At 39.6% G+C, this 16,878-nt stretch overlaps 1 protein-coding gene across 2 annotated transcripts in view; it reads left to right on the plus strand.

Annotated features, from left to right (window-relative positions):
- CSNK2A1 (casein kinase 2 alpha 1) overlaps nucleotides 1–16,878 on the plus strand; it is a 50,391-nt gene that overhangs the window by 277 nt on the left and 33,236 nt on the right. The gene's annotated exons all lie outside the window — the stretch shown is intronic.

Raw genomic sequence — 16,878 nt, forward strand, 5'->3', positions numbered from 1 at the left:
CCCCCCCCCCACCAGCCGAGGCCCCTGCAGCCCATCGGGGAGGCCTGGGGCCACTCTCCAGGACGGGGAGCGAGGCTTGGGGGGGGAGAGGCTGATGTGAGGGTGGGACCTGGCTTTCGGGAGTCCCGCTTATTGCGGGGATGAGGGCTGGACTGGGGCGGAGACTAGGGGGCAACTTGGAGGAGGGGGTCGCCGGAGGGGGAAGGGAGCTTGAGGGGTGGGGCCACTAGGGGATGCTGGGGGAGGGTGCCTAGGGGAGTGGTGCCTGCTGGGTAGGGTGGGGTGAACCCTCCTGCGGAGCGGAGCAGCTGGAGTGGGGGCCTTCTTAGGGTCCCTCTGGGCCAGGCTGGGCTTCCCATATGCAGACTGGGGTACAAGGGGGAGGAAACCTCGGGCGAGGTCGCTGGGGAGAAAGGGGGAGGGGACCACGAAGTGGGGCAGAATGGGTGGAGTTGGAGTTAAGGGTTAGTTGGGAGCCTGGGTGGAAGAGAAGTATGTAGAATGAAAGCTTGGCCAACAGTATACATGTTAAGTTTGTGACCTTTTGAAAGAGTACGACTTTTATTTTGGTTTTGGTTTTTTTGTTGTTATTTTGCAGCGTTGGAACATTTCTAGTCTAGGCAGGTGATGGGTGGAGCTTCAGTAGTTTGTTTTTGGAAAGCAAAGTCAGGGTCGGAAGAAGTCGCTTGACTCTTTGCTATTGTGGGAAAGGAAGAGTTCTGAAAAGAAGGTGGTACATTAATTTGGGAAGACTTGATTACCTTTCAGCTGCTGAGTTCTGTGAGAAGAGGGCATGGGGAGAGGACGTGAAAAGAAAACTGGAAAGGGAAGATTTTTCTGGGAGTTGGGAGACTGCATTACATCTAAGGAGTGGCAATACAGGCTAGTGGTAAAGAACCAGAGTGTTTGGATTCTCCTATATCAGTGAAATTACTGCTTAGCTGTATGCCCTAATCTTTGTAAACCTTGCTTTTCCTGTCTATAAAGTGGGGCAGTATTTCCTAGATCATACAATTATGGTGAGCAGTAAATAAGATAATTTGTGTCAATTGCTTAGGTAGTGCCTGACAGGTAGTAAGTGTTTGATAGATTAAAGGGACTAGCTGGTATATTTGGGCTTCCTCTGTTCTAGGTAAAATTTGTGGTCAAGATTGTAACAGTAGGCAAAACTTCAGAATATTACCTTTGTAGTAATTGTTGCCATTTTTTTGTTTTGTTGCAAGTCAACTGATTTAATTGGCTTGTTGGACCTTTGACTGAAAGACTGGGACCAATAACTCGATCTTCCTCAAGTCATTTTAAAAACTTCACCTGCTGTTTTATCTGGGCAGGTTTATCCTTCTGTGACTTTGAAATACTTGACTTTCATGCGCCATTGGGGGAGCGTGCATGACTTCAAGAAAGAATGAAAAGATCTGAAGTTTGCTTAGATTGATTTATCAACTGATTACAAAGTTAGGTCACCCTGGGGCAACTTTTGTTTAAAAAAAAAAAAACCAACACAAACATGCCCAGTTATGTTCTCTGGTATGGAATAAAATAGAGAAGCTCACATTTAAGGGGAACGTTGGGTTATTTCTATGTAATGGGTTTATTGCCTTGCTGTTTGGGGATGAAACAGTGGCAGCTTCTTTCCCACAGTGTATTTTTAGTTCTCCGGTTGCCTAGCCACTGTTACAGGGTGAGTCTTTGATTTTACTCTGAACAGACACCTTTACTTCACACACTCCTTTGGAGAAAGGGGAAATTTTCTTCAGGAACTGATTTTAAAGCCCCACATAGGGTTCGGGTTTGTAGTAGACAGAATGCCACCCCTCCCAAAAAAGATATCCGTACTCTAATTCCCAGAATCTGTAAATATGTTACATGGTAAAATGGACTTTACAGATCTAATTAGGGTTAAGAGTCTTAAAATAGGAAGACCATTCTGCATTTCATGGGTAGGCGCAGTCTAATCACATGAGGCCTTAAAAGCAGAGAACTTTCTCCATCTGGGAGTCAAGAGAGGGACTTCCATTTGCTGTTGCTAGAGGGGTCCACATGGAAAGCATGAGAAGGAATATGGGCAGCCTCTAGTAACAAAGATCAGCCCCAGCTGACAACCAGCAAGGAAATGGAGTCCTACAACCATGAGAAACTGAGTTTGACCAACAACCTGAATGAGCTTGGAAGTGGATTCTTCCCCAGAGTTTCCAGCAAGGAATATTCCTTGGTTTTGGCCTTGTGAGACCCTAAGCAGAAGACATAGCCACGCCCACCTAACTTCTGACCTACAGAAACTGTGAGATAATAAATTTCTGTTGTTTGAAGCCACTCCTGTTTGTTGTAATTTGTTATGGCAGCAGAACACTAGTATAGATTTTTGGTACCTGGAGTGGGGTACTGTTACCTAAAAACATGGAAGTGGATAAAGGCCAGAAAAATTTTAAGGATTATGATAGAAAAGGCCTAGAACAGATTGTAGAAATATGGGTGTTGACTGCAAGTTAAGGCTCAGGTGGCAATGAGGTAGGCATTGGAAACTGGAGGAAAGAGGATCTTTGTTACATAGTGGCAAATAAGTTTAGAATTGTATCCTGTGTTTATGTGGAAAAGAGAACTGGTAAGTGATGAACCTGGCTATCCAGCAGAGGCGATTTCCAAGCAAAGTGTTGAAGGTGCAGTCTGCGGTATTTGTAGATATGAGTCTGACTAATGGAGTGCGCCACTGTGAAATTTATGGAAAGCCCATGAGGTCCTTGAGGATTTTATACTATCAGAAACAATGCCAGTTTGGGTTGAAAAAGACAGTAGAAAGTTAGAAAGGGCTATTAAAACCCCCAAATTCTAGGCAGGAAACAGGTTGGTAAAACTGAGGTGTGAATATGCTGCTTTTCATTAAGAAAGGTGGGTGACTCAGAGGGTGGAACCGAGAGGGCAGAGAGGTGGAGCTGGAAGCTACAGAGGATTTTTCCCTCACTTTGAAATGGGACAGAGTTTGCCCAGATTTTGAAACTGCTTTGGACCAATGGATCTGTTTTCCATTTCTTTTGTTGAAACTGAAATGTCTTTAACTGTTGCCCTGTGCCTGTCCCACCATTGTATGTTGTGAGCAGATAACTTTTTTGTTTTTAGGAATTGTGCCCCACGAGCTGTACTTAACTGTATTATGGCCAGAGCCTCATCCGCATGTGATTTAGAAGATGAGATTTGGGACTTTTTAATTGATGAGCTTTAGGTGAAATTTTTGGACTTTGAGTTGATGGTATAATGAAATGAGACCTTAGGATGTGGCATGGATGTATTTTGCATTTGGGAGAGATGTGAATCTCTGGAGGTCAGAGGGTGGGCTGTGGTAGATGAAATGATACCCTGCCCCCCCTTCTCTAATCCGTGGAATCTGAGTATGTTAATATTATGTGGAAAAAGGGACTTCGCAAATATAATTATGGTTTAAGTATCTTAAGATAGGAAGATTATCCTGGATTTTCTTAGTGGGTCCAATCTAACATGAAGGCAGAGAACTTTCTCCAGCTGGAGTCAGAGAGATGGGCAGAACAAGTCAGAAATTTAAAACATAAGAGGGACTCAACCTTCCATTATTGGAAGGGGGTGGCGCTCATGGAAAGCATGTGGGCAGCCCTGCCTGACAGCCAGCAAGGAAACAGGGGCATCAGTCATACAACCACAAGAAACTAAACTCGGCCAACAATCTAAATGAGCTTGGAAGCAGATTTCCCCCCTGGCGTTTCCAACAAGGAACAGAGCAAGGTGGACACCTTGATTTTGGGTCTTGCAGGACCCTAAGCAGAAGACCCAGCCAAGGCCGCCTGACTTCTGGCCTATAGAAACCGCAAGATAATAAATTTGTGTTGTTTTATATTTGTGGTAATTTGTTATAGCAACAATAGAAAACTAATAGAGGGGGGTTTGGGTGATTTTATTCAAGAATTTTGGAGGGATTATTTTCTAGAGAACAGAAGTAGCAAGGATTATTTTGCGAAGTGGTTTGGTCCTAGAAGACTTCACAGAGTAATTGTGAGTGGAACCTATGCCTTTTTTCCTTGGTGTTTAAATATCCTGTTACTGTCCTTAAGTGCAGTTTGAATTGGCTAGATGACTACCTTGGTAAAATGCAGATTCCAGAGCTCTAAGCCATTTTGGTAGGATTTATCCTATAAATTGGTGATTTTTCCATGCCTATAATAAATGTCTTGGATTAATGACATAATTTCTTCATTACTTTTTATTGGTTGAATGAAGCAGTGCGTTTATATGAGAGCCCTTTAAAGATTTATTTCCAACTTTTTAGAGGAGATGGAAATGGTGATCTTTTTTTGTGAATTGATAACCACCCATGTACAGTAGTCTGTTCCTTTTACACCTCAACCCAGAGTTGTAAGGTCTTTTCTCCCTGTCATCGTTTGAGGTTAAGAGTCAGATTTGGAAATTATAATTGCAGAATGGAGTTCTAGCTTTTAAGAAAGACTGTTTGTTTTTGTTCTGCGACACTATCCTATTGATTAGATTTGTAAAATGTGGACTCTTAACTTTAGTGAGGACTTCAGAGGTTGGAGGAAAGAAGTCTAGTTCTTTTTGAGTTAGTTACCTGAATAGAAAGATGATTATAAAATTAGAACATTTCAGGGTATGAAGGACTTTTGAGACTGTTTGACTTTAGGGTTTAGAATAAAGGAAATTGGGCCATGTGAAGGTTAAGTGGCTCAACCAAGTATCAGCCCTAGAGCTGGCCTAGAATTCTGGTCCAGGCAATGGAGATTCATGGCTTTTGCACCATATTCCCTGTGCACCCCTGCCTTGCCATTTTTCTAGGTTTTACCTTGGACCGATTCTCTTTCTCAGCCTCACTTTCCTCATGGAGTCATTGTGAGAATCGCCATAGTGGATATAACACATTTAGCTCAGTACCTACCGTATGAAGTGCCCCAGAGATAGATGTTAACTGTTCGAACGTTTATGATAATTGCTTTGGCAACTGTATGACAACTTCTGCATAATGCAGTCAATTTGTATAAATTCAGAAACTGACAAATGATGAAACTTGGCACTGGATTAGGTATAAGGTGAGGTCTTAGCACTTTAAGGCAATAATAATGTTTGTGGTATTTGATTTAAAATGAGAAACTGATTGTGTGCCTGGCCGGCTCAGTCAGTGGAGCATGCAACTCTTGATCTCAGGGTTGTGAGTTCGAGCCACAAGTTGGGTATAGAGATTACTTAAAAATAAAATCTTTTTAAATAATGAGAAATGGATTTGATCCTTGGTCTATCACAGTTCTTTGGATGACCTGGGCAAGTTTGTTTCCCAAGAGAATTAGTGTATTTGTACATCTAAATGTCTTTTGAACTCCTAAAACGGGTAATTTCAAAAGTGGTCTATTATTTAGTTGTTTCTTAATAGGAATCTGGGCCAGCTAGCTTTTCAAAGAAATTACTCCAGGATTAAGCGAAAGGAACTCTTGTCATTGAAACAAGGGATATATTTACGTTGGGTTATAGATAATTGGTAGTTTTTCTTAAATATTTGGTATTCTCTGGGGTAGATTTCAGTAGACCTAGTTGTTGACCCACACACATTTTCCCCCCACATAGAAATCAAGGATTGAGTCTTTTTAGAAGTTTAAGGTGAAAGAATTCACAGTATCATGCTAGGAGTGGTATTTCATTGGTTTCTACAAATCCTATGCTTTTCAGCCTTAGATATGAGAAGCCTACTTAGCAACAGTTGCTATGGTGGGCAAGCTTTTTTTACATTAGTGGTGATAATGTTTTCTTGCATAGAAAATATTGGGTTATCTGATGTGAGGATTTTAGGGTTAAATACCAGGGTACACTTAGAATAATCTCTTACAATTTATATGTGTCACATCTTAAATGCCTTTATTTTGGCCACTTTTTCTTTTCTTTTTATACTTTCTGGTCTCATGGATTTTTCTGACAGGTTTTTATTAGCTGAAACATTTTAATCTGCTTGGAAAAGTGAACACTTGGAATTTTTCTGAAGTTATGACTAATGCACTAATGGCCATTTCTCAATTTAGCTATCTCATTAATGTTCTATAAATTTTAAGAAAGCAACCCTGTTAAAAATGAATGGATAAATTATTTTCCCCCCCAAAAAATTGAATTTATAACCAGTCAAAAGATGTTACTTATTCAACAGACCCTGAGTGCCTACTACACGTCTGGTAGGTGCTGTGCTAAGGATCTCTAGATAGTTCCCGTCTCCAAGCTTATAATTGAATGACATTTTGTAATAATGCATGTAAGTAGCTTTCTGAGATGTTTTCTTATGAAAACTCCTGTTAGCTTTGTATCTTTTTCTTTTTCTTTTTTTTTTTTTTTTTTTTTTTTTTTTTTGGCTTTGTATCTTACGTATGGTTTCTGAAACAGCTACAGAAATCCGTAAGGGAGGGATTGAGAATTTCTCATTTTTAATGGAATTCTTTAACTGAGATTGCAGGGGGTGGGCAAACAGGATAGTTGGAAAGAACTCCGGCTTTGGAGTGAGATGACCAAATTTGGAGGTTACTCAACCTCTCTCAAACCTGGATTTTTCCATCTCTCCAGCTGGGATAGCAACTACCATGGACAATTTATTAACATCTTCAGTTTCTTCATCTGTAAAATGGGGTTATTAGTAGTACTTGCCTCCGAGTATTCTTGTGAGGATTAATAATTAAAGCACCAGCTAATGTTTTCTCAGGGTTACTGTGAGGATGAAAAGAGTTTAAAATTCTGGGTGCCTGACTAATAATGAATTCTTTCTCTTTGCTGTCAGTGGAGACAATGGGTTCATTGCAGTGCTGCTACTCTTTATTTTCATTTTCTGCCAGGAGTTCTTATTTTTTAATGAGGCCTTCTGACCTGTACTTCCTGTTTCTGGTATGTCCTGCTGGGTGAGTGTGAGCTAGCTGCTGAATTGGTGCTGGTTAGGGGTGGGTCTGTATGTAAGTTACACCCAGTGTAGATTGCCTCAGTTGCTCAGTTACAGTGTACATTGCCAGAGTGGTTATCTAGTCTTGGTGGATCTAGGGTTCTCTTCTAGATAGCAAAGTGAATCTTCCCACCTCAGGCTCAGGGAAAGTTCAAGGCTGCTCACCTAGAGCCTTGTGGACCTGGATCAGAGGTCTTATTCTCAGTGGTTCTTAGATCATAGTTTACTTGTACTTGGGTATCATGTGTTAGGAATATGTTCGGAGAACTTTTTCCTGTATTAACATCTCTTTGTCCTATTCTTTCAGGTAATCCACTAACTTTCTTGTTTGATCTGTATTCTTAAATCAGACGCTCTGTAGGTGGAGCATGAACCTGTCTTTATCAGTACTTTAAAGTGATAAAGCATTCTGTGTATTTATGACTCTATAGACTGAATACAAATAACCATCTGCTTTGGAGTTGGTCTCCCATCTTTTTTTTTTTTTTTTTTTAATCTTATTTACTTGAGAGAGAGCACAAGCTGGTGGGGGGGGGGGCGTTGCTGGCGCAGAGGGAAAAGCAGATTCCCCGCCTTGTGCCTTGCAGGGAGCCCACTCGGGGCTCTATGCCAAGACCCTGAGATCATGACCTGAGCTGAAGACAGACGCTTTACCAACTGAGCCACCCAGTCGCCCTGGTCTTCCATGTTTTAAAACCTAATTTTTATACCATTGTGGCCTGGTAGCCAGCCCATTCAGATAAGAGACTAATGAAGACTCCTGATTGTTGAAACTCACATCCCCACCCTTCATCTTGCCTCCACATTTAAGGCAACCCATTTGGGATGCCTGAGTGGCTCAGTTGAGCATCTGCCTTTGGTTTGAGTCATGGTCCCAGGGTCCTGAGATCGAGTGCCGCATCAGCTTCTTGCTTAGTGACGAGCCTGCTGCTCCCTCTGCCTGCCGTTTCCCCTGCTTGTGCTCCCTCTCTCTCTCACAAATAAATAAAATCTTTAAAAAAAAAACCATTTCATTGTAATATTTATGGTAGGCTGTTAATTGAATTAATGTGCGGAATTAGGGAAATAGTGTTGAATTAGTGAAAATAACCTATTTAGGCTTTGAATCCTAAACAGACTAGGATTCAGATCTGGCCTCCATCATTTAGTAATCCTTTGATCTTTGGCAGGTCATTTAACCTCTGAACCTCTTTCTTTCTCTTCTTTCCTTCCTTCCTCCCTTCCTTCCTTGCTTCCTTCCTTTTTTTTCTTTCTTTCTGAGTGCTCACAGTGCTGGGTGTGGAGCAGCAGGAGGGGGAGTGGGAGAATGTTAAGCAGGTTCCATGCCCGACCTGGGGCTCAGTTTCACAACCCTGAGATCATGACCTGAGTTGAAATCAAGAGTTGGGCACTTAACCAGCTGAGTCACCCTAACCTCTAACCTCTAAACCTGTTTTTTATTATTATTATTATTATTTCTTCTTTTTATAAAGATTTATTTATTTTAGAGAGCGAGAAAGAAAGAATCACAAGCAGCTGGATGCAGGGTTCAATCTCACAACCTGAGCTGAAATCAAGAGTCCAATGCTTAATGGATTGAGCCACCCAGGCACCCCTGCACCTGTTTATTTCTAAAATGGGAGTTTACATTTCCTCCCATGCCTGGTTTGTAAGAGGCATTCACATGGAAAGCAGTAGTTACTACATACATAAATGCTGGATTATACTTTAGATTACTCTAGATCTCAAATGAAGTTTTCTGGCTTTGGGTTCCAGAGGGTCGTGGCCAGTGGAATAAAGTTTCAGGTTCTTACCTTTTTTTTTTTTTTTTTTTAAGATTTTATTTATTTATTCAACAGAGAGAGAGAGACAGCCAGCGAGAGAGGGAACACAAGCAGGGGGAGTGGGAGAGGAAGAAGCAGGCTCATAGCGGAGGAGCCTGATGTGGGGCTCGATTCCATAACGCCGGGATCACGCCGTGAGCCGAAGGCAGACGCTTAACGACTGCGCCACCCAGGCGCCCCAACCTTTTTTTGATTGTGTTGCCTGATAAGATGATATACAGATGAAGACTTCTTTGCCCGTGATTTATTATATTCTGTATTATTGGAGGCTGTACTAGACTTTGAACTTCTGTTAGGTGTTTTAGAGTTGTGTTAACTCAAGTCAAACTGCTTGACTTTCCTTATAATACTTCCCTTCATTGGAAGACCTCCAGCTGTTGCTGTTATTTATGTAACATTGACACTTTGATTCCTTTTCTGGCTTAAAGGTAGAGGGATGAAATTCACACAGAGAGCCCAAATGCAAATGTTTTTTTGTTATTCCATACTGGTTTGTTTAATGGAAAGGCTTGAGTGTTATTGCCTTTTAAAACAGGACTGTTGTAAATTTTGTAGATGGAAATAAAGACAGGAGGCCCAGTAATGTGTTAGGGTTGTAGTGTCTTAAATATCCTGCAGGTTTATGTAAGCAATAACTTTTTGAGTTAATCAGGTTTATTGTGAATATTTATATTCCAAATATTCCCCTTAACAGGACCAGAAGAAACTTACACTCTTGGCTCTGAATGGGTAGTTTTCTTGCTTATTCAGTGTGCACTTGGAGTCTTGGGATTTGAAGGTCGGAGTCGGTTAAGGGGTCAAGGAGCTAATTGTTAACCTTTTGACCTGTATATTTTTCCCCAATTAAAAAAATAAAACACCATTACTTATATGGCATTAGTTTGATAGGTGAGAGAGAATATTGTTCATGACCTTGAGACGGGAAAGTGGAATCATTATAAAGTGAAGGGAGAAAGATAATTTCATTTGATGTTACATGCACATTTACCATTAACCTGTTTTCTTTTGGCTTATTCTTCCAAGTTAGGTTTGCGAGGTTTAGTTTGTATTTGTTGTTTTTGTTTTTTGTTTTTTTGTACCAATGATCTCCATCCAAATAGATGGTCTCTCAGAAGAAATCGTGGTTCGTTAATGGTATATCTGGACTAGAAAGCTCAAAAGATGATTACGTGTATATCCCTTGAAACAAGGGGAGTTATGAAATAGGTCTTTCAGTCTACTACATGGATTTTAGCAATTTCAGCTTGTGATATCTGTATGTTATTTAAACCAGGATCTTTCAGCCAATGTACTATATCAGCGGGAGTTATACATGTGCTGAGGTACTGGTCCCCTCAACCCTCTGACCATTCGTGCAGGCTAACAGGGCATTCAAGTCAATGACCTTAGGTCCGAAAGTCTTGATCACTCATCGCAGTATATCATACAAATACTATCATGTCTTGGTGTTTTGACTTTTTAAAAGGCTGTAAGCACTGATTTAGAAAAGTTTGGTAGCTTTTTTTTTTTTTAACAGTTTTAAGATACAAAAGGCCACGAATCTTAAAATACTCTTGGCTTTACATTTAGAAAAGACCATTTTAAAGTATCTCTCAGACCCTCAAGTAATTCGCTTTCCACATACAATTCAAGAGATAGAATTTATTTAATTAAGCCTGGCTGGTTTAGTCAGTAGAGCATGTGACTTATCTCAGGATTGTGAGTTCAAGTCCCATGTTAGGTATGGAGATTGCTTGAAAATAAAATCCTCTTTTTAAAAGAAAGAAAGAGAGAGATACTTTAAAAAGTAAGACTGTAGGGGCATGTGGGTGGCTCATCTGTTAAGTGTCCAGCTCTTGATTTCAACTCAGATCATGATCTCAGGGTCATAAGATGGAGCCCCACGTCAGGCTCTGCTCAGCGTGGAGTCTACCTAAGATTATCTCTCCCTCCTTCCTCACCCCCATCTCCCTCCCAGCTTGCACATGCTCACTCTCTTTCAATAAATAAAATCTTTAAAAACAAATAAGACTATAAGCGATTCAAGTTTAGACACTTTTGAAGAAATTCAAGTTCGTATTTTTTTATACAGTCAAGCAAAAACTGAAGTACCCTTGCTTAAAACTCTTGTCTTCACCTGAGTGACTCTGAATGCCACTGTATCTTTTCTGAAGCTGACATTTTGTTAATCGTTTGTCAAGCTTCCTTCTCATGCTAGAACCTAAATTGAAGCCTAGGATAGATTGTCTTCCTCTTTCCCTTAAGGAAAGAATGGGATATACTTAGTTTGAGAAATTTAATTGTTTAATATTTATGTAAATTATCAAGTTAACCTTTCAAAATGGATATTTTACAATGTTAAAAATGGGGCTTTTAATTCGGCTGGGGTTTATAGATTCCTCTGGGTCTATAACAGAAGCTACAGACCTTTTCTTCAAAAAATATACCTGCACAGGCCATTTTGTGTATACTTTCAGGGAGTTTCATGGACCTCTGATCTCATTGATGGACTCCATTTTCAATGCCACAATTTATGTAGCCCAAATAATAGTTTGTCCTTTTCATTATTTTTAGTGCTGTAATATTTGCCTGATTTATCATTTGTCACAGTATTATTCTTTGAACAAACATTTCTGGACCATATGAAGCTTCTGTGATAGACTCCTGAGGGTACAGAGATGCCGTTCTCTGCCCTTGAAATTTTGTTTAGCTAGAAGGACTGATGTGTGACAGTACAGTGACCGTGCTAGTTGGAAGGAGTAAACAAAGAGTGCTGTTGGAGTGCAGATGAACCGTCTTGACCATTAGAATTTTTCTGTAAATCCGTGTTTGAGTCTGCATTTCTTAATTAGCGAAAGGCATATTGTGAATTGGAATTCTAAATAGTCTTAAATTGAGAACTTAAATGTGCTTGCCACTGCATGTAATAATGCTGGATATTTTCTTTGCCCATATTTTCCTCCAGTTACCTTTGTAAGATATGTAGTATTAATTAATTAATTTTCTAATCTTATATATGTATTTAGTGTAGAGCAGGGATTGCTAACCCAAATACCTACAGGAGTCAGACCAGTAAGATAAATGAATAGAGTTGTCCAGGTTTACCTGTGGCATCTCCAGTGGGTGGGTTTTAGAACCCATTGTTGGATAACACAGGTTAGCCGATCCAAGTGATTTTTATCAGTGCAGGAATACAGAATTATTGTTATCTGACAGACCTACCTACTTTTTCTTGAAGAAATTGAAGGTTAATTTTTTTGTTTTTAGTGTTAGCAGCTAAGCCACCCTTAAATATAATGATAAATTTTAATACATAATTCAGCTTGATAGCTGACTCACTTTTTTAAGATTTATTTATTTTAGAACAAGAGTGCATGTGCATGCGTGATGTTGGGGGAGAGGCAGAGGGAGAGGGGAAGCAGACTCCATGCTGAGCAGGGAGCCCAACGTGGGCTTGATCTCACAACCCTGAGATTGTGACCAAGGGTTGAACACTGAACCAACTGCGAAACTCGGGGGCCCCATAGCTGATTCACTTTTTAAAACACTGTGAAAAGCTTGTTCATGAATGTTCGTAGCAGCGTTGTTCGTAGTGGCCAAGAGAGGAAATGGCAAAAATGTCTTAACAACTGATGGATGAACAAAATGTAGTATAGCCATACAGTGAATTTAGCTTCTATAAAGGAATGAACTACTATGACAGAAACTACAACATGAATGAACCTTGAAAACATACTAAATGAAAGAAGCCAGACACATAAGGTCACGTTGTGTGATTGATTCCATTTATATGAGATGTCCAGGACAGGCAAATCCATAGAGGTAGAAAACTCATTGGCAGGGGGAGGTGGAGCGTTAGAAATGACTGCTATGGAGTATTGGGTTTCTTTTTCATGTGATGGAAATGTTCTGGAATTAGATAGTGGTGATGGTTGCACGTTGTGAATATACTAAAAACCACTGAATTGTGCACTTTAAAAGAGTGAGTTTTATGTCTGTGGATTTTATATGAGTTTTTAAAATCGAAAAAAAAAAATACTGTGTGAGCCAAGTGGAACATTGTTAGTTGTAGAACAGAATGAGTAAGCTGTGAATCTAGATAATATCACCACCTCTGTGTGACCTTATAGAGATGACTCCAGTTTGCCTTCTGTAAAATGGGGAAGATAACTGCCTATGTCTTGGACTTGGTTAGGTTTAAAAGTGATAAATATAAATCCTAAGAAGCAGTGACTGACCCTCCATAGGCTTTCACATATCATTAGAGTTGGAAGCCAGCCAGCGTTTGCTGCCCTAAGTTCCAGCCTGTTTTCTATTGGCAAGTTTAGAGCAACCCACCCTGTTGTTTACTGTTTATTGGTAACCTACAGGAAGTATGGTTGTCTTCTGTGTAACCTCCATGACAGTAAAGGAAAGAGTAGGAGAGGGTATTAATCCTTATATTCTGCAGTTTCCTCACTGTAATCTGATAAGTTAAATGGCAGAGCCAAGGTCATACTTCATCTCAGTGGTTCCAGTGTTCCCATTCTTTCTCTAACCTCATGGTGCCTTATAAATCCAAGGTTCACATCTTTCAGTAATAACTTTCTGTGGCTGTATCACGGATTGTCAGGGACTGTGCTGATCACTTGGGTTAATCGCAGAGCCTCATAAAAGCTTATGGCTCCAGGGGCACCTGAGTGGCTCCGTCGGTTAAGTGTCTCCCTTCAGCTCAGGTCATGATCTATGGGTGTTGGGCTCCCTGCTCAGTGGGGAGTCTGCTTCTCCCTCTCCCTCTGTACTCCTACTCATGCTCTCTGTATCTCTCTGTCTCTAATAAATAAATAAATGCTTGTGGCTCCAAAGAAACATCTCTCACACATACTGACTGTTTTTATATCTCATTGGGAAATAATAGTATGACTGTTTTACCTCTGGTGTTGGTGATGGAGGTGCTTTACATGTAAGACCAAAGAACATCTTTAAGATTAGCTGCAGATCAAAAATACCCATCATACAGCCAAAGTGCTTTTCTCAGTTTTGAACATGAGCAGGTCCGTGTGCAAGCAAGGTTGATTTTTGCCAAAATGTTGTATATTATTATCTTAATACTCTCTCAAACATTTATGGAACACATCCCCATGCTAGGCACTGCGATAGATACAGGACATATACCAAGAGAAATAAATTATGGTTTAGGTCCTTGAGTTTATAATCTGTTGAGGAGAGAGAATTGCATAAACAAAACAATTGATAATGTAATGAGTATATCGGGGTGCTTTGGTCCCAAAAGGAGCACTTGGCTCGTTTTGGAGAGGTATAGAAAGGCTTTATCGTGAATGTAAAACTTGGCTGATTCCTGAAGGGTGAGTAGAGTTTCCCCTAGCAAGCGTTATTGGAGGTCGTAAAATTAAAGTCACAGTGAAGGAAAAAGCGTGTTCAGTACCCATTTGCTTAATGTTTTAGAAGTTTAAAACTTTTTAAAGGTGTTAGAAATGTTAAGCTGTACAGTAGAAAGACATTAGAATAGAACAGAGGTTGTAAACTGATAGCCAGTTACAGTACTGATTGAACTGGTTATGGGATTACTCAGGGTTTTCATTTCTTCTTGTGTTAGTTTTGCTAAGTCTTTCCTCTAGGAATGTTAGATTTACTGGCCTGAAGTTGATTGTGTTATCCTGTGTTTAATTATCCTATGTTTTAGGATACAGCATATGATAATTTGTCACTTAAAAATTTTGTTTTTAAAATTATTGTAAGTAAAATTGGTTCCTTTTTGTGTGTACGGTTCAGTAGATTTTAGCATACAGAAATTCAGGTAACCACCATCATAACCAAGACAGAGCAGTTGTATTACCTCCCTCATGTACCCTGAGTAGTCACACCCAGTCTCCCACTCCTATTCTCTGGCAGCCACTATTCTGTTCTGAATTACTATAGTTTTATCTTTTCAGAAATGTTATATAAATGGGATCAAATGATATATAGTATTTTGAAACTTCTTTAAACAGCGTGTTGCTTTTGAGATTCATTGAATGGGTTAGTTCCTTTTTATTGCTGAGCAGTAGTATTCCGTTGTATGGATGGACCACAGTTTATCCATTTGGTTAACATTGTGATTATGAATAGATTATGAATAGAGCTGCTGTAAATGTACATGTATGGGCTTTTATGAACATTAGTTTCTATTTATCTCGGGTAAATATCTATGAGTGGGATTGCTGGGTCATGTGAAAAATGTAGCTTTATAAGAAACTGCCAAGTTGTTTTCCAGAACAGCTATACCATGTTGCATTCCCATCAGCATGTGTGAGAGTGTTCAGTTGTTCCACATCCTCTCTAGCACCAAATATTGTCAATATTTAACTTTTAATTTTGAAATAATTTTAGATTTACGGAAGAGTTGTAAAGGTAGAGTCCTTAAATGCTCTTCACCCAGTTTCCCTAGTGTTAACATTTCACATAACCATGACACTTGATTAAAACTAAGAAATAAACAATAATACACTAAACTAAAATGGACTTTGTCTGGATTTTACCAGTTATGTGCTTTTTCTGTTCCAGGATCCAGTCCAGGATACCACATTACGTTAGTCGTCATGTCTCCTTAGTCTCCTCCAGTCTGTGATAATTTTTCAGTCTTTCCTTGATTTTCAAGACTGACACTTTTGGAGAAGACTGGTGAGATTGTAGAATGCCCTTCAGTATAGGTTTGAACAGATGTTTTCTCATGATTAGATTGTGGTTATGAATTTTTGAGAAGAATACCACAGGTGACATGTCTTTTTCATCAGATTGCATCAAGGTTATATGATGTCAATGTAATTTATCTTTAGCAAAGTTTAGGTGTGTCTGCCAGGTTTCTCCCCTCTAGAATTATTATTTCTCCCTTTACATACTTATTCATTAGAAGAGCTTTCCTAAGTCCAACCCAGTTTCAAGGGGAGGAACATCAAGTTCCACCTCAAGGGAAGCCTACCAAATAATTTGTGGACTATGTTAAAACTACCAGAGTAATTAATGAGGATTGGAGGAGATTCTTAGAGGCTATGCAGATAATCCTGTTTCTCCTAAAAGTTTTACTCACCAAGTTTAGCATCTGTTAGTGGATCTTGGCTATAGCAATTACTGTTGCTGGTCTAATGGAAATTTTCTATTTCTTTCTGCAAGAATATGTAGGTTGGAATTCTTATGTAGGGAATATTTTCAAAATTTAATTGGTGTGGACTCACAGATATTAATTTTACTCTTTAGGGTCACAATCTAATTCCATCATTATTACTCACATTGTTCAAGTTTTGGCAATTGATGCTCTTCCAGATTGGCTTCCATGTCCTTTTGATTACAAGATTTGCCAGGCTATCTTGTATTTTTCCTGCCCCATTCTAGAATCAGCCATTTCTCCAAGGAGCTGTCATCCCTTTTATTGGAGAAAGATATGGACACTAGTTATTGTCATTGCTACTCATTGACACTGTTTCTGGGTGCTCTCAGTGGACAGAGCTAGGAATTTACATTCAGTAATATTCATTCTTTGCTGTGTGTACAGGTCTATGGGTTTCGACAATGCTTACAGTAACAAATCCACCTCTACAGTATTATACAGAACATTTCATTGCCATGGGGCAGTCACTCATCTGTCTCCATCTTTATGGTTTGCCTTTTCTAGAATGTCTTATAAATGGAAATACAGAATATGTAACTTGTTGTTTTTAAAGATTTTATTTTTAAGTAATCTCTACATCCAACATGGGGCTTGAACTTAAAACCCCAAGATCAAGAGTCATATGCTTTACCAACTGACCCAGCCAGGCAGCCCAGTGTGTAGCTTTTTGGATCTGGCTTCTTCACTTAGAGAAATATATTTAAGATTCATCCATGTTGCTCAAATCAGTAGTTTGTCTTCCATTGTGTGCTTGTACCACCATTTGTGTATCCATTCACCTGTTGTACATCTTGGTTGTTTCAGTTTTTTTTTGCAATTACGAATAAAGCTGCTATCAACCTTGTGAACATTGGTTTTCAGTTTACTTGAAAAAAATGCCTAAGAGTGGAAATGCTTGTTTGTAGGGTGAGTGTATGTTTAACTTTAAGAAACAGCCAAACTTTCCAAGATGGCTATATATACCATGTTGCATTCCCAACAGGAATGAATTTCTG

The sequence above is a fragment of the Ursus maritimus genome, unplaced genomic scaffold, assembly GCF_017311325.1.
Source record: "Ursus maritimus isolate PB19 unplaced genomic scaffold, ASM1731132v1 scaffold_22, whole genome shotgun sequence".
NCBI classification, from domain to species: Eukaryota; Metazoa; Chordata; class Mammalia; order Carnivora; family Ursidae; genus Ursus; species Ursus maritimus.